Genomic DNA, 10425 nt, shown 5'->3' with positions numbered 1-10425 from the left:
TTTGAGGCAGGCTCTGTCTCACAGCTCATACTTTCAAAACTAGTCACCTAGTTTCCAGGATTCTCTGCCATTATCTCTGGCTTTTACATGAGTTCTGGGAATTAAGCCCTAGCCCCTCACACTTCACCCACTGAGACAATCCTCTAGCCCCCATAATGTTATTTTCCAAAGGAAAAAAATAGAAAATCAATTTAGAATTTTATTTTACATTATTCCCCTTATTTTTTATTCACTTTACATTGTCACGTGCCCAACGTCTCGCCAGCAAGAACGACTTGCGGACACCAGGATCCTTCTGCAGCAAAGCATTTATTGCATCTTGAAGAGGAGAGACCCGGGGCCCAGAAAGGCACTGCTTATAAAACCCTAGCATGGCTCATCCACGCCTGATTGGTCGCTTACCCATGATCTCACTGGCACGCCCCGGGGTGGGCAAAGACTTGGCGAGAACACACTCTTGCACATGCGCACACAGCTAGTTTCCTGAAAGGAAGTCGGGCTGGTGCAGCGGAAGCCAGCGCCATCTTGTAATGGCAAATGCTATCACGGCTTTCCACATTACATCCCAAGCGCAGACCTCTTCCACCTTTCCTCCCAGTCCCACCCTCACAAATCTCTCTCCCATAATCCCCTCTCCCTCCCCTCAGAGAAAGGGAAGCCCCTCTTGGGTAAATACCTGCTCTGGGACATCAAGCATATCCTCTTCCACTAAAGCCCAACCAGTGAGTCTAGTAGGCAAAGGGGATCCAATGGTAGGCAACAGAGTCTGAGATAGCCCTCAGTTCATCTGTGCTGTTTGGAAATCAGCAGTTCAAATCACAGGTCAGCAGCAGCTCAATCCACTCACAAACTCTCCCTGGATACGCCAGCAGTCCAGTTCAGTAGAGTTGGGATAGCAAAGTTGAATCAGCAGCAGTTACATGACCTAGCAGAGACATTCTGGCCTCAGTCTCAGCATGAATCAGCAGGAGGAATAAGTAAGGGTTCTGGGCTGTGCATCTCTCGACAAAGTAAAGATCAGCAAAGGCTCAAGCCCAAGAAGCTTTGCTATGCAAGCAAACCAAGCTCAGCCTCCCTCACTATCTGTCGAGTCCATTTTATGCTCTCGCCAAACATCACCTGTTCTCTACAGGTCTTGTCCCACCACATGTCTTTCCTCAGCACATGCGTGTGTCTCAGCTGACATCACTCTGCCAATCAGCCGAAGTACCCAGAAGCAGCAAGAAGTCACAGCACACCACCAAAAGTTTTTGGTGCTCTTCTCACTATGGAGTTCCAACAAATGGAGTTCAATTACACAATGTAAAGTGGACCAGTACATGCGTGTTTGTTAGCAAAGAATCATCCTTCATCACGTGTTCTTTCACTTCTCCTCTGAGCAAATCAGGCCTCCCTTGGTTTTCTCCCCACCCTGGCACTTCAAGTCTCTGCCAGCCTAGTCACATCCTCTCCCACTGGGGGTGAGACAAGGCAGCCCAGCTAGAAGAACATATCCCACATACTAGCAACAGCTTTTGGGATAGCCCCTACTCCAGTTGTTCAGGACCCACATGAATACCAAGCTTCACATCTGATACATATGTGCTGGAAGCCTACGTCTACACCATGTGTGATTTTGGTTGGTACTTCAGTCTCTGAGAGTCCCAAGAGTCCGGGTTAGTTGACTTCACTTGTCTTCCTGAGGAGTTTCTACCCCATACAGGACCTGCAATCCTTCTGCCTATTCTTCCATAAGAATCCCCAAGCTCCATCCAAAGTTTGGCTGTGGGTGTCTTCATCTGTCTGAGTCAGATGCTGGATGGTGCATCTTGGAAGACAAGTGTTCTAGGCTCCTGTCTCCAAGCATAACAGAGCAAATATCATTAAGTGTCAGGGATTGGTGCTTGCCCATGGAATGGGTCTCAAGTTGGGTCAGTTATTGGTTGGCCATCCCCCATGCCTGCATTTCCTGTAGACAGGATAAATTTGGGGTGGAAAGTTTTGTGGGTTGGTTGTTGTTCCACTGAGGTTCCTGACTCACTACAAGAGGTGTCTTCCTCAAGTTTCATATCCCCAGTGCAGTGAATCACAGCTAAATTCACTCCCCCATTGATTCTTGGACACCTCTGTTTTCCCAGATCTCTGTCTCATCCTGGAGATACACTCCACATCCCCACCCCAGTCAGTTTCAGATTTCCATTCATTTTCATGGCCATATGGCCATCTCTCCTGTTCTTCCCCACAGCTGATCCTGAACCCCACCCCATTCCCCTACCCATCCCCTATCCCTCCAAGTTCTCTCCCTCTGTTTGCCTCTTATGACTATTTTATTCTAAGTAGTCCCCCTTCTAAGTGAGATTCAAGCATCCTTACTTGTGCCTCCCTTCTTATTTAGTCTCTTTGGGTCCGTGGAGTGTAGCATGGGTGTCCTTTACTTTATGGTTAATATTTACTTATAATAGAGTACATACCATGCATGTCCTTTTGGAACTGGGTTACCTCACCAGGATGATATTCTCAAGCTCCATCCATTTACCTGCAAAACTCATGATATCTTTGTGCTTAGTAGCCAAATACTGGTCCATTGTGTAGATCCACCACATTTTCTCTATTTTCTTCAGATGAACATCTAGGTTGTTTCCAGTTCCTGGCTATTATGAATAACCTTATATGAACATAGCTAAGCAAATCCCTTAGTGGGATGGTGGAGCATCTTTAGGGTAGATGACCAGGAGTGATGTAGCTGAGTCTTGAGGTAGAACTCTTCCAAGTTTTCTGAGAAACCCCCAAATTGATTTCCAAAGAGGTCATACAAGTTTTCACTACCACCAGCAATAGAGAAGTGTTCCCTTTGCCCCATGTTCTCACTAGCATGTGCTGTCACTTAAGTTTTTGACCTTAGCCATTCTGATGGGTATAAAATGGGATCTCACAGTTGTTTTGATGTGCATTTCCCTAATGTCTAAGGACATTGAACATTTCTCTTTTTCCCCCACACCCCTGTACTTTCTTTTATTGGCTATTTTCTTTATTTACATTTCAAATGTATCCCCTTTCCTGGTTTCCCCTCCAGAAACCCTCCCATCCCCTCAGTCTCTGCCTCCATGAGAGTGCTCCTCCACCCACCTGCCCACTCCTTCCCACCTGGTATTCCCCTACACTAGGGCATCAAACCTTCACAGAACCAAGGGCCTCTCCTCCCATTGATGCCAATAAGGCCATGCTCTACTACATATGCAGCTGGAGCCATGGGTCGCTCCATGCATGCTCTTTGTTGTAGTGTAGTCCCTGGGAGTTCTGGGGTGTCTGGTTGGTTGATATTGTTGTTTGTTCTTCCTCTGGGGTTGCAAACTCCCACAGCTACCTCAGTCCTCTACTCGAAGGATAAACAGGCTGAGAAAGAAATTAGGGGAACGACACCCTTCACAATAGACACAAATAAAATACAAGTACCACATAACACCAGAAGAGCTGATGACCATTACTTAACTCTACGTGGAAGAGATCAAAAACCACAGAGGTGACCCTAGCTGAGAGGGAAAAGGGGACATGGAGGCTGAAATAGCTACCTCCAGTAGCCAGGAGGACTTCCTGTAGAGGAACAGGAGCATCAATGAACCCTCAAAACTTTCAACCCAAAAGTTTCCCTGCCTACAAGATGTGCAGGGATAAAGATGAAACAGAGACTGAAGGAATGGTTAACCAATGTCCTAATTTAAAACCCACCCCATAAGAGAGAGCTAACGCTTGACACTATTAGCCATACGCTGCTGTGCTTGCAGACAGGAGCCTAGCATAACTGTCTCCTAAGAGGCTTCATTCAGCAGTTGATGAAAACAAATGCAGAGACTCACGCCAGGAGTAGCTCAGGGAGTCTTGTGGAAGAAAAGTGTGGAAGAAAGAGCAGTAGAATTGAGGGAGCTGGAGGGGTCAAGGATGCCACAAGAAGACGTACAGATTCAGCTAACCTGAGACCATGGGAGCTCACAAAGACCAAACTACTAACTGAAGAACATTTAGGGGCTGAACCCAAGCACTCTACACATATGAAGCAGATGTGCACCTTGGTCTTCATGTGAGTCCCCCAATAATGGAGTAGGGCTGTCCCTGACTCTGCTGCCTGCCAACCCCTTCCCCTAACTTGACTTCTTGGTTGAGCCTCAGTGGGAGAGGATGTGCTTTGTCCTGCTGGGACTGGAAATCCCAGGGCAGGGTAGTACCCAAGGGGGTCCTCCCCTTCTCTGAGGAGAGGGAGAGTAAACAATGGAGGGTTTAGTGAGGGGGAACAAGAAGTAGAACAGAGGGGGCTATGATCAGAACAAAGTTAAAACTAAATGTATTTGTACTCAACATCTCATTATCCAGATCCTAAAATCATGTGCGGCCTGCCCAATATCATTGAACACAAAGTAGAAGGTTATGGAAGGCAAGGAGACAGTGGCTCTGATAAATCCATGGGATTTGTACTTTCTTTTGTACATTTCACAAAAACATAACTATTAGAACACAATGCTAGAGGATGACACAAATACACCCAAACATACACCAACCCAAGACCTCAGAAATGTCTGTGGAACTGAGGGTCCCTGAAAACAGTACACTCTTGTCTCATGGAAGTCTCTCTCTGATTCCTACTGTTAACTTAATCAGCATTGGTTTGGGCAACTCTAGTTGATGTAACAAATAAACACAAAAAATAGATGATAAGTCGAAGCCTATAGATTTCTAAGTCCAAAGGAAGTATTCTTCCTGGCGGGCAGCTTTCATCTAAGAAGTTGGAGGCTGTGATTGTTACATTTATATTGTTGTGACCCCAATAACTGAGAAACAACCTCAGAGAGGAAAGATTGATCTTGGCTCTCTGTTTCAGTGAATTCATTCATTACAAGTGGGGAAGTCAAGGCAGTGAGAGCATGCAGCAGAAGGAAACCAAAGAAGGAAAGATGGGGGTCCAAACAACATTTATTTTAACCATCCAAACCCAATCCATAGTGGCTTACGTCCTTCAGCTATTCCATACCTCTTAAAAGCTCCATGACTTCTCCAAATAGTGCCACCAGCAAGGTGAGCATTCGCTCAAAACACGAGTCTGTGTGGGAGACATTTTAAACACAAACCATGAGAAACAAATATCTCCTACCTGAGGCTCCAACTTTAAGATATGAATTCTAAGATTTCCGTGAGTACTGTACCAAATCGCAGAAGAAAGAGCCTGGTGGATGGAAAACAGCAGGGCTATAAGTTATCCAGACCTGCAGTGGAAATATCATTCCCACTCACATTAATTCACCTCAACTCAGATACACCAACATGGTCCAGCACAAACCAAGGTACGGAAGCTGAGATCCGAAGATAAAGGAAGTTAAAGGAAGAGAATTTGAACAACGTATCAATCCTTGTTTAGTGGTTTCCAGGGAGGAAACGTATTTAGGAATGGAAGGAAAAAAATAAACAACCACGAAACCAACAAGCAACGTTTGAATCATATCCAAACCAAGACACCAGAGACTAAATGGAGTTATTTTCTTGTGAGACCACAAGATGGCTCTGTAGAGCTTTGGAGTCTCCAAGTTTTGCTCTGCTGTCCTTTGCAGTGAAGCAAGATAAAAGGATTTTCCAGTGGTCTAAGCAGAGATATAAACGGTCCTATTCTTCTAAGCCTAGCTCAAAGAACTGATCTGGGACTGCCTCCACCGCGGGGAGATTAGTAACTGGAGAAAAGGAGAAGTCAGTGAGGTTATGCTGAGCATGGGGGTGTCTCCTAAGAAGAGATTCTGTATTTGGACAGCTTGTTTGCAGCTCCCGCTCTTCCCTGGAATGGTCAATGGGGTATAGCCTTTTGCTATCTCTGAGTCGTTTCCTGTGGAATGGATACATAATGCTACTTTAATTTAATGCATTTCTCCAGCTTCTCCGGGTGCTTTTACAAACATCTTCTGCTTCAGTCTGATCGCATCCAAGTGAGGTCCCGCTGTATGTAGCCGGAGAAACAAAGAGAGACTTAAATGATGATTTGCCAAGATCTGAAACAAGTAAATCAACCGCCATTGCTCTGTGATGAACTTTATCAAACTTCCAGTGTTCTAACTTCTTTGTTCCTCATTAAACACTCGTAAGCAAGATGAGTGCTGAACTCACTAGATTCCCTGTACATTCACTTCAGAGACAGGGAGAACGGAGATTCAGACAGAGTTAAATGATCTTTCCATTTGGGGAACAATAATGGATTATCGTTTACATTTCTGAATTTCCTCTTAAAATTAGCTCTTTAATATTAACACTGTGACTGTCATTCAATAAAAGGGCTAATTCAGCTACACTGTTATAAATATTTAAATTATTTACAAGTGTTTAGAAAAAGAATGTTTCTCCTTTTAAACATTGTCCTATGGTTTTGGCCAATGTGAAAATTAACCATAACTTTAAAAAAATAAAATAAAATAAAATAAAATAAAATAAAATAGAGGTAGAGGATTCATAGGGTAAGACAGTAAGCGGGTACTTCAGTGTGCCTTTGCAAGAAATGTCTGGCCAGAGCAGTGGTGTTAGTCCTGTGTTCTCCAAGTGGTTCAGCTACAGAATATAGGAATAGGCCAAGGGCTCTCTGCCAAGCCTTCTCACCTCATGAGTAAGAGGACTAAAAATAGGATTCTTATCCCCAAGATAGGATCTAGTGATAAACTTCTACCTCAGCTAATAGAAAACAAACGTACCACTCATAGGGAGCTGATGAAAAGGCTCAACTGCTCTTCCGGGGGACCTGGGTTGGATTCCCAGCACCCATACTTTAGCTCTCTGTAACCCCAGTTCCAGGAGATCCAACACCATCTTCTCACTTTAGCAGGCACTCCTGCATTGAACAGACATTGAAGCAAACCACTCATACACAAAATAAAATAAAAAAAAATAAATCTAAAACCAGTTTTTAAAATCACTCAGAAGAAATATAAAGGCATAGAGTTCCCTCCTGGGGAACTCACCCTGGTACCTCAACTCACTGCAGGATTAGGGTATATCCTCTCCCACTGAGGCCAGATAAGGCAGCCCAGTTAGGGGAACAGGATCTGCAGGCAGGCAACAGAGTCAGGGTAAGACCTCAGTTCTAAGCTGGGGACCCTCATAGAATGCAAATCTTTGGCTTCAGATAAAGTAGAAATAAATTCACAGTTAAAATGTAGCTTCAGGGGTAGAAATAAAACTTGACGGTAGAGTGTTTGCTTAGCACATGTAAGGCCCTAAGTGCCCAAAAGCACGCGGGGCGGCGGCGGCAACGGGGTGGGGGAGCAGATGTATTTTATTCCCTATGATTTCCAGATTCTGTAATATTTACCAATGCCTTGCACATAACATAAGTAGACCGCATGACAAGGTAGAGGTAATAATACCAGATCCTGGGGACCTATTCCTTACCTGACCCTTGGCAATAGCCACATATATGGTTGGTTTTTTTTTTCATCCTCACATTGATCCCCAAATCAGGGAATGGTTTTAGCACCGCCTCCCAGGTGGTACTTGACAAAGTTTGACACTCCGCAGAGTGGCGTCCGTAGGGAAGAGCAGAAACCGAGCCTGGTAGTGGCTCACTGCAGTGTGGCCGCACACTTTGTACAACAGATGCAGCAGCTGCTGTTACTACATCACTTGCCACTGCTGTCTAACGCGCTCTCTGTACTCGGTGTGTGGCAACTACGGGCTGATAGGGGTACCCTCTCTGCTCAGGCTCTCAGAGAGGATAATTGAAGCCGTGCTGCCTCACTTCCTGTTTCCTCCCCACCATTGTGCAGACAAGAATGGCTTTTCTTACAATGTTCTGGCAGCAACCCATGACCGGGGCCTGTGCCAATACGATTCAGATTCCATCTGTGTTCTGGGCTTGTGTTCAAACGTGTCCTGAGTCTCTCTGGGACACTTTATCCCCCGTACTGCTTTGAAACCCTGTCGTTAAGGACAGAATTAAGAGATCGAATTCCGAGCAGCACTCGGCACCCAGAACTTGGAAGCCCTGAGACTCCAACCACAAAGCTGACCACCCAGTATCCAGTCCTCAGGGGAGGCCTGCTCCGCTCCAGGAGGACCAGACAGAGACTTCTAGCTTGCTGGGAGGGGTGCCTCACTCCTCCTGCCCAACAGCCCCAGCCCTTTGTGTGGGGTTTGTTTTGTCTTCTAGGGCAAAAGCTCATTCCACGTCAGTCCTTTACAAGCCAGCTCATCTGAAGGGACCAGTTAGTCACGGATTCCAAGTCATTAAGGAGAGACAGCATGTTTTTAGTAGCAGAGCTTCCCCCAGACTTTTAAATCCTGAGGAATACCCCATGGCCTCTAGTTCTCCCTGTCTGGATGCAGTGAGAGAGACTGGGAAGTTCAAGGCTCTTTTTGAGCTTTCTGATCGAGCCCCTTTGGACATCAGGGGCAGTAATAATACTCACCGTTCACAGATGATCTTTATAGAATGCTGGGCACTTGGTCTGTGGGACTAAGGCAGTTGCAAATCCCTGTCCGGGGTGTCATCATTCCCATTTGACAGAACATGGAGTTCTAGTCTAATGATACCTGACCAATGGCATACCTCTGTGGAACCCACTGGTTACAGTATAGCTAGTTAGAAAACAGGTATTATGAGATAGCTTTTAAAGGGGTCTCCCTCTTCTCCAGAGTCCTGTGCTGGCTAATGCTTAATTTTCAACCTAACTGGCTAGACATCTGCAACATCAACGTTCCCATCCCTTTACCAGAGCAGCCAGTGCATGTGCATACACACAAAACAGTAGAGAAGTCTTTCTTAGTAATAAGCACTGACAGGCTTAGGTTGTCAGAAAAAGGAAATAAACTGCAAAGACCTCAAGCAACCCGATAACCAAGGGAAAGGTTACTTACATATTAAATAGCTTGAAAACACACAAATCAAATACCTGGCTACTGTTGGGTCACGTGGGTAACTTCCTCCCTCACACCTGCACTTGACTCTTTCAAGTGCATCAATGAACAACTTTGCTTCACTCTGATTAATTCTAAAAATCTTATAGCAGATATCCAGGACCTGGGTGTGGCTTCAGAGTGAGAGCTCCCTGAAGCCCAATCCCCATGTTGGCAATGCTGCATTTCAATTGTATAACAGTAACTAGGAAATGGTGGCTGGAGTCTTACCTTCCACCCATTTCACTGACTTTTGTCTTAGAGTTTTATTGCTCTGAAGAGATCCCATGACCACAGCGACTGTGGGAAAACATTTCACTGGGGCTGGTTTACAGTTTCAGAGCTTAGTTCTACATTGTCATGGCTAGATGCATGGCAGCATGCAGGCAGATATAGTGCTGAAGAAGGAACCATAGGCAGCAGAAAGAGACTGTCCTACTAGGCCTAGATTAAGCATATGAAAGTTCAAAGCCCACCTCCACAGTGATCCACTTCCACCAGTGAGGCTACATATACTCCAACAAAGCCACATTTCTTAATAGTGCCACTCCTTATGAACCTATGGAGGCCATTTTTATTCAAACCCCAGCTCATGATGTGTGATTCTAGGCAATCCAGTGGTTCATGACAAACAGTAATGATAGCGCACTTACAGACTATCCACCCAAATTCTAGGCTCACTTGAATGGAACTTTCCAATTCCTTCCTTTTGGTTATGTAAGTGTTTGGGGTATATGTGCAAAGACAGGAAGAGTGTGCCATGGGGGTCTGACAATTCTTTATTCCTATCTTCTACCCTGAGAAAAATAAGTTATTTTCACATCATTGGCAAAAAAAAGAAATAGAACCATAATGTTTTTAACTCTACTGATATTGAATTTAAACAAAACTTATTTATGAAAACAATGGAAGTTCTTGTATGGTAGGATTAATACAAATTATCCATTTTGATTCTGCCAGTGCTCAGAGCTTTATATACCTAGTATAAAATAAAATAAACGTGGGGTTGGGGATTTAGCTCAGTGGTAGAGCACTTGCCTAGCAAGCGCAAGGCCCTGGGTTCGGTCCCCAGCTCAGAAAAAAAAAAAAAAGTTAAAAAAAAATAAAATAAACGTAACATAGTTACATAAGTCTGTTGTAAGCACAAGAACCTACGTGGTGCAATAAATAGGATTAATTTTTACCCATCAAATCATAATGATCTGCGTTTCCCAGTTTTCCTAAAGCTTTTGTATCAACACACTTAAATTTGAGTGACTTGAAATCAGAAATGTATTGTCTTCCAATTCTGAACTCTGTAAGTCTGAACTTAAGGTTTGGGCAGGTCCATGATCTCTAACTGCTCCATGATTTCCAGTGTCTGGTGTTGGCTAGCCATCATTGGTGTTTCTTGACTAGTAGATGCATCCTTCCACACACATGGCTGTATTTTCTCTGTCTCTTCAAAGCATCTCTCTCTCTCTCTCTCTCTCTCTCTCTCTCTCTCTCTCTCTCTCTCTGTGTGTGTGTGTGTGTGTGTGTGTGTGTGTAAAT

At 44.6% G+C, this 10425-nt stretch overlaps 2 long non-coding RNA genes across 4 annotated transcripts; both read right to left on the bottom strand.

Moving 5' to 3' along the window:
* Positions 1 to 292: 292 nt before the first annotated feature.
* LOC134485152 (uncharacterized) lies at positions 293 to 2218 on the bottom strand. Its single transcript, XR_010063112.1, has 2 exons — positions 1120 to 2218; positions 293 to 925 (listed from the first exon to the last, which is right to left on the bottom strand). It is a non-coding gene; the product is annotated as an uncharacterized LOC134485152 (long non-coding RNA).
* Positions 2219 to 4923: 2705 nt separating this feature from the next.
* LOC120099884 (uncharacterized) lies at positions 4924 to 9066 on the bottom strand. Of its 3 annotated transcripts, none has more exons than XR_010063111.1 (3): positions 7784 to 9066; positions 6693 to 6829; positions 4924 to 5950 (listed from the first exon to the last, which is right to left on the bottom strand). It is a non-coding gene; the product is annotated as an uncharacterized LOC120099884 (long non-coding RNA). The 3 variants fall into 3 exon arrangements; XR_005499312.2 differs by having other exon boundaries at positions 4924 to 5068; XR_010063110.1 differs by having other exon boundaries at positions 4924 to 6829.
* Positions 9067 to 10425: the final 1359 nt, after the last annotated feature.

Source organism: Rattus norvegicus, chromosome 1 (assembly GCF_036323735.1).
Source record: "Rattus norvegicus strain BN/NHsdMcwi chromosome 1, GRCr8, whole genome shotgun sequence".
Classification (NCBI taxonomy): domain Eukaryota; kingdom Metazoa; phylum Chordata; class Mammalia; order Rodentia; family Muridae; genus Rattus; species Rattus norvegicus.
This window is presented reverse-complemented; position numbering and strand designations above follow the sequence as displayed.